Source organism: Octopus bimaculoides, chromosome 10 (genome assembly GCF_046866305.1).
Source record: "Octopus bimaculoides isolate indiv1 chromosome 10, ASM4686630v1, whole genome shotgun sequence".
Classification (NCBI taxonomy): Eukaryota; Metazoa; Mollusca; class Cephalopoda; order Octopoda; family Octopodidae; genus Octopus; species Octopus bimaculoides.
The window spans coordinates 82,627,574-82,635,272 of record NC_142937.1 but is presented as its reverse complement, the minus strand read 5'-3'; the positions used below and the strand labels follow the sequence as shown (position 1 = coordinate 82,635,272).

Here is a 7,699-nt window from a genome sequence, read left to right as displayed (position 1 = left end):
AAAAATTGTTTGAAAATACAAGATGAGAAATTTTAGGAGGGTTTAGGCATATCTGAAAGGTGATCACGTTCTCGCGAAATCTGTTATTACAGGAATATTAATTAATCAAATCAAACAGTTGTTGCTTTATCACGGCTATTGTTCAAGGCGGCGAGCTGGCAGAACCGTTAGCACGCCGGATAAAATGCTTAACGGCATTTCTTCTGGTTTTACGTTCTGAGTTCGCATTCTACCGATGTCGACTTTGACTTTCATCCTTTCTATGTCAATAAAATAAGTACCAGTTGAACACTGAGTCGATGTAATCGACTGGCTTCCCCCTCCAAGATCGTTTCTTTTTCAGGAAAGGTAATGACCTCAGTGTTTTGGGATGCAAAGGCATTGAGTGTGTTTATTGACTCTTCAAAAGGGCCACATCCTCAATGGAAAATACTATACTAACTTGCTGAGACAGTTACGAAAGCCTATGAAGACAAAACGCCCAGAAAAACTGACGAAAGGGGCCTCATTTCATAGGAGCAATGCTCCAGCACATAAGCCTTTGGTTTCAATAGCTGCTGTGTGCGATTGTGGCCTTGAACTGGTTCATCAGCTTCGCAATTCTCCTCATTTGGCCTCATCTGACTATCATCTGTTCCTCAACTTGAAAAAAACAAAACACTTGACTGGGAACCAGTATTGTGTATAAATTCTTCATGCTGTCATACCTCAAGATGTGTTCTCTTTCGGAGCATTTTACTCTTTTACTTGTTTCAGTCATTTGATTGTGGCCATGCTGGAGCACCGCCTTTAGTCGAACTAATGGACCCCAGGACTTACCTTTTGTAAGCCTAGTACTTATTCTATCGGTCTCTTTTGCCGAACCACTAAGTTACGGGGACGTAAACACACCAACATCGGTTGTCAAGCAATGATGGTGGGGAGACAAACACAGACACACAAATACATACATTCATACACACACACACACACACACACACACACACACACACACACACACACACACACACACACACACACACACACACATCTATATATATATATAACGGGCTTCTTTCAGTTTCCGTCTACCAAATCCGCTGAAAAGGCTTTGGTCTGCACGAGGTTATAGTAGTAGACACTTACACAAGGTGCTACGCAGTGGGACTGAATCCGGAACCATGTGGTTGGGAAGCAGGCTTCTTACCACATAGCCACTCCATAGTTTTCTTTTTGCTTTTTTTAGGCGACGACTTTTATTCTGTGCAGTGATCAAGAATCCTTCAACCTCAACTTTGAGAACTGCGCTTTTCATCCAGTTCGCCATTTTGCTTTACATCTCCATCCTATTCAGTTTTGTCAAGTACTGGTCATGTTGCTTTTCTTAACGTCTTTTGCGCAGGGCATTCTGCAGCTCCATTTTTAACCGGAGTTTTGCCTTTTCTTTATTTCTGATATTGGTTCTCCTGTTTCCTCACTACCTCAGACTCCGTTTTTGTATTTTTAATTTTTTTTGTAGTAATTTTCATTAGTTTTCCATTATTAGATATTTTAAAGTAGTTTTTTTTTTTAGCTAATTATGTGTATACTTCTTTGTATTTATTGTAAATATAATCCTTTACACAATCAAATTTTGGGTAACGTATTCTTAATGCGTACCATTAATTTCAAATAGAGCTAAAAATCTTGTAGTATTAACAGGTTTCGCTATTTTCATACACAGTTACTCTATTATGCCTATGCAAACATTCGGGGTATTAGATATCCTGAAAGAATACGATCAATTGTATCATTAGATTTTTCTCTGCAGATGAAACATTTAGGTTCTCTTGAAATTTATAGGATTGCTTTCTTGCAATATTTGATATCAAAACACTGGTCTTAGCTTCAGTTATCAGCACTTTTTGTCTCTCTTTTGAAACTCATACTTGTCAACAATACGGTTTCATTGTCTATGTCTCATATTTCTTTTTCCGTTCCCAGGAAATAATTTTCTCCGCCCGATTTTTCCGGGAGTGCCTTTGTTGTTTTTGTTCGCGTTGTCTTACTTTTATTAAATTTCATTCTGTCAGGGCCGTTACTTCACTTTCGTCACTGAATTTTGCGATGTAAAACACTAATCTTTTTGCATCTCTTCAACTCTCTAGAGAAAGGGTTGTGCGGTTTAGTTTTGACTTGCATGTAAACTATATTTAAGTTCTCTGCCCTTTAGTCTTTCTGACTCATCCTTTTTATGCGTTTGCTTCTGAAGCATCTGCTTCAACTACGTCAACCTTGATTGAATGCAATATTATATTTTATCATGTATAAATGATTCCTGCTTTTGTTTTTAGGTTAAACTGAGCATTCGGACTCTTTTTTGTGGCGAGACTGCTCTGATTTTGTGCATCGATTAAAAATCCTTTAGCCTCCACTTTGAAACCTACGAGACCCCACGTAGTAAAAGTACTAGAGCTTTTCCTTTTCAACGGCAGATCGAGAAACTAATTTTTTGTAACTAAACACTTTCAAACTTCGGACACTAGTAGAATGTGTCATATAAAACATCTTTTACTCTTAGTGATGTTGAGAAAAGTTTCTATTTTCAAAGTTATTTCGTGTTAAAGTTGTCGCATTTCGGTAATTTCAACCAATCAATGACGTGTATTTAGTTGAATAAAATTACTGCCATTGTTTGTCAACAACAACTATCGTTTGTCACTGTTATTTATGACATCGTTCGTGCGTTTGCACTGGTTTTAGCTTTAGGGTTTTAGTGTTAGGGTTAGGGTTAGCGTTGGGGTCTTTCCGAAAATCGTAGCTGAAAAACAGAAAAAAAAACAACTAAAAGCAGTAGAAATGCACGAACGATTATGGTGGTGCCATGAAGTAAACATGCTGTTTATTCATGCAAACGTAACTGAGATGAAATATATCATAAATAACAGTGACAAACGAAATATACACCGCCAGAAGTTGTTGTTGACAAACAACGGCAGTAATTTTATTCAGCTAAATACACGTCATTGATTGGTTGAAATTACCGAAATACGACAACTTTAACACGAAATAACTTTGAAAATAGAAACTTTTATCAGCAACATTAAGAGTAAAAGATGTTTTATATGACACATTCTACTAGTGTCCGAAGTTTGAAAGTGTTTAGTTACAAAAAATTAATTTCTCGCTCTGCCGTTGAAAGGGAAAAGATCCAAAGTACTGTGCAAATTTATGATATATGCTGTAGTATGTATTGATAAGCAATACCAAGAAGTTTACAAAGTTTTTGTTTCATGTTTGCTTTAACAGCTGCTAGCATTCAAATTTTATTTGTGATTGCTTAGACATTATCTCCAACCTCTTTCCCAGTAATGTTGTACGCATCATCATTATACATCGACGAAAAGACATTCCATTTGAATATGTAATTATGATGTCTGGCTAATTTTCTTTTAGTTTTTGATCAATTTACTAGAAATATCAGAGGTTATTTGACATGATTACTTACTTAATGACTGTTTTTATACGTATATACATATCACTTGTTTATCTTAATTTGGTAGTGTTTGCATGTCGCCAATAAATCTTGGTCATGCCATTGTGTGTATTCTGATATAACTAAAACTGCACTTTAGAATCGGCCGACACTTGGCATAAATACTTTGTAGAGTCTAGTTCAAATATCTTATGTTTTAGTTCAAATCCTGCCAAATTCCACATTATTTTTCATCATTCCGAACGAAAGTAAAGTACGGGAGTCACTCTGATTGTCTACACGTCGGAAATCTTTATTAATACGTTATGATAAAGACAGAATTAGAAGCGTCGGGAAATAAAATACCTATCAGTATGCATTCTGAATCTTTATATTCTGAGTTCAAGTCCCTCAGTAGACACCTTTAGTTTTCATCATTCCGTGTGTCACTTTTCCGCCAAATTTCTAATCTTGTAATTCTGGTTTGTGTAAGTGACAGGTATGATAATTATTTTAATCATTTATTAAGGCAATCGCAGAAACAGTAGAGTGCCTTAATAATGTGTTGCGCTATTCAGTTACGTGGTTTTACGTTACAGCAGCAAAGTCGAATTTACTTTGAAAACCTTTCATGGTCGATAAACTAAGAAAATGTCTTATACAAGATCTATTTGATCTTGTGTTATCGCTACCTTCTGTAATGTGTGGCCGATGTAAAAGTTAAAAAAAAAAAAAAAAGGAAGAAACAGGTTGGTTAATCTAGCAGTCTCAGAGTTCAGATAGTTCTATCAGGCGTAGTTTTTAGTTTTTGATAATTTCAGAAGGTTTTTTCGAATTTGTGTTCTCGTACGATTAAACATAAGTTTTGGACCTAATTTTTTTATTCTTCCCTACCTCGAAATTCTCAAATTTCAAAGGGGTAATTTGGGACAAACTTAAAAAGCGATGACTTCGAAGATATATAAATAGGTTCTTATTCGAATAAACAAAAGGATTGATAATTAATTAATTAGGAACAAATAAAAGTTAGGACAACATTCGGATAAATAAAATGGGGTAATTTAGAACAAACTCAAAAAGAAGATAATGCGATGATTTTGGACAAACTAAAACAGCGATCGTTTGAAGGACTTAAATCGGGTTCCTTTCTAGTGTTTGGTATTTTCAGAATTATTTTCGAGTTTGTATTCTACACACTCTATCTCGTACGATTAAGCCAAAAAGAAAAAAAAATATTCAAGTTTTTCATTCACCCTTCTAAAATTCTCAAATATTGAGAGGTAATTTGGAAAAAACTAAATGAACGGTGATTTGTTCTAAACTAACCCATTTTGTTTATCTGAACGATACCCTAATTTTATTTGTTCCAAATTAATTACCCGCCCCTTCGTTTTAAAATTTATCGTAAATAATTACTTTGTTTATCCGAAAAATGCCCAATCTATGTTTTCCAAATGATCGTTGTTTTAGTTTGTCCCAAATCACCCCATTATCTTCGTTTTAAGTTTGTCCTAAATTACCCTATTCTGTTTAACCGAATGATACTCTAATTTTGTTTGTTCCTAATTAATTATTACTCCTTTCTTTTCCATTTTTAATTTGTACCAAATAATTATTTTGTTTATCCGGATAACACCCTATATGTGTATCTTCCAATTCATCACTTTTTAAGTTTGTCCCAAACTACCCTTCGAATTTTGAGAATTTCGGGTGGAGTAAAATAAAATATATAAATAAAAAACAAATTTTTTTTTGCCTAATCGTACGAGATAGAGTTTGTAGAACACAGATCTGAAAATATTTAAAAAATTGGATAATGAAAAGATTATTTTCTTTTTCAATTGAACTAAGTTTTTTTATATCACCTATCACTTAACGCATGAGCATAAGAGGAATTCCGTGAATCGTTCACGCTTATTTACGTGACAGATATATGCAATTTAACTAACGGTTGTATCACGTGTACGGATTTTTTTTTTTGTTTATGGTGGGGAAATGGAAAAATAAGAGTGAATACTTATTTTATGAGTACTGTGTATTAAGTCTATAAAATTGTGCATAAAATATATAAAGTGCATTAAGTAATCATCGTATTCCAATTTCTTTCACTTTTCAATGAATAACAGATGAGCGACTATCTTTCCATACAGACACAACACAGGCTAGGCTTTCAGGTTTTTGGGATAAAGTTCGGATCAACTGAAACCCTCGTCGTTGTAATCAACGGAGTGCCAATATATAATATAATGTATTACATGCAACGATGTACAAAGTTAAGAACAGATATTGTGAATAAAATTTCTCTTACCCGTTTCTTCTGTTTTTCCCACAAAATGCGTAGCTAAATCTAGAGTTCGTAAAACGTCAGCTCGCTTTTAAAAGAGGAGAAAAAAGGGATGGGAGGATGAAATAAACGAGCAAAAGTGAAACCACAACCAATTAAGTATATTTTAAATCTATGTTTTGAGTAGATATATGTATGACTGTAACTGTATACACTCATACACACACACACACGCACACACACAACTATGTATATACGTATGTATGTATGTATGTATGTATGTATGTATGTATGTATGTATATTGTACACATATGTATGTACTGTGGAGGCGCAATGGCCCAGTGGTTAGGGCAGCGGACTCGCGGTCATAGGATCGCGGTTTCGATTCCCAGACCGGGCGCTGTGAGTGTTTATTAAGCGAAAACACCTAAAGTTCCACGAGGCTCCGGCAGGGGATGGTGGTGAACCCTGCTGTACTCTTCCACCACAACTTTCTCTCACTCTTACTTCCTGTTTCTGTTGTGCCTGTATTTCAAAGAGCCAGCCTTGTCACACTGCGTCATGCTGAATCTCCCCGAGAACTACGTTAAGGGTGCACGTGTCTGTGGAGTGCTCAGCTACTTGCACGTTAATTTCACGAGCAGGCTGTTCCGTTGATCGGATCAACTGGAACCCTCGACGTCGTAAGCGACGGAGTGCCAACAACAACAACAACGTAAATACTAGTATTTATGACAAAAATAATGACGCAGGAAATGGTAAAGACATGGATACTACGAACTGTGTTGCAAATGTTAGAACAATCAATTGTAGGATTACGGTTAACTCCAGTGGTGCTAAATTAAAGGAAGTAAATGCTTTTTAGTAGAGTCACGAAAATAATGTTGATGATTACAATTGTATATTGTCTAAGCATAACGTTAATGGGGGTAACCGTCGTGATAAACATAACATAAATGTAAACAGGAATAAGGTTTCAAATGTCAATCGTAATAGGAATTCTAACGATAAATATAAAAGAAATAAAATTAACTGGGACAAAGAACGGTAAGAATATCACTGATAATAATGATAATGATAATAATTGGAATCGCTCGAAGACTCCGGGTGATGCTGGAAAACTAAGGGGTCTTACCGTAGTACATCTCTCCAGCGTTAGAAGCTGTGCAAATACAATAAAATAATAATAATAATAATAATAATAATAATAATAATAATAATAATAATAATAATAATAACAACATTAATAACAATAATACTTCACTGGTTACTATGTCGTAAGTATGGATATAATGTTACGGGTGCTCGGTACCAACATACACCGGAAAAGGTAATGGACGAAAAGGGGAAAGACAAAGATCCTACGGGACTTTGATTTCCAGACAAACAAGGAGTTAGAGAACTGAAGGCCGGTTGTAGTAACCTTTAGGAGGGACAAACAAGAGTGTCTAATAATCGACGTAGCAATGCCAGGAGATCAACATATCATCATGAAAGAAAGAGAAAAGTTCGATAAATATGGAAAGCTGAGAATTGAGATTGCCAAGATATGGCAGCTACGGGAGTCAAACATAATGGTTATCCTTATTGTCATCGGGACATTGGGTTTAATACTACCCAATCTGAAAAAAACCCCAAAAAACATCTGAAAATCTTAGAAATACCCTACACTCTAGATATTTTGCAAAAGTCAGCATTACTTGGAACCGCACGCATATTGCGTAAAGTACTGTCTGTTTGAAGACCTTGTTGTGACTTGACAGACAGTACAAACCCCCGATAGACACGATTTCTTCAGTCAAGAAGATTATGCGACGTCTATGATAATAATAAATAATTTTCAGTCTTTAAGGAAGCTGACAAATGCAAAAAAGAAGTCATAGTATCTAACAACTACGAAGAAAAAGAATAAACAACAAAAGCTGTAAAACAACTGAAATCCAAACTAGAACTGGAACAGCAACGGATCATGATAAAACGA

The 7,699-nt window shown here is 35.3% G+C and overlaps 1 protein-coding gene across 6 annotated transcripts in view; it reads right to left on the bottom strand.

The window, feature by feature from the left end:
• LOC106871599 (tyrosine-protein phosphatase Lar) overlaps positions 1 to 6,676 on the bottom strand; it is a 591,306-nt gene extending 584,630 nt beyond the window's left edge. For 2 of the 6 annotated variants that reach the window (XM_089358869.1, XM_089358875.1), the window contains exon 1: positions 5,742 to 6,410. The gene's annotated coding sequence lies outside the window, so the exon portion shown is untranslated. Of the gene's footprint in view, positions 1 to 5,741 lie in introns of all 6 variants that reach the window. The other 4 variants (XM_089358891.1, XM_089358886.1, XM_089358858.1 and 1 more) reach the window with 4 other exon arrangements.
• Positions 6,677 to 7,699: the final 1,023 nt, after the last annotated feature.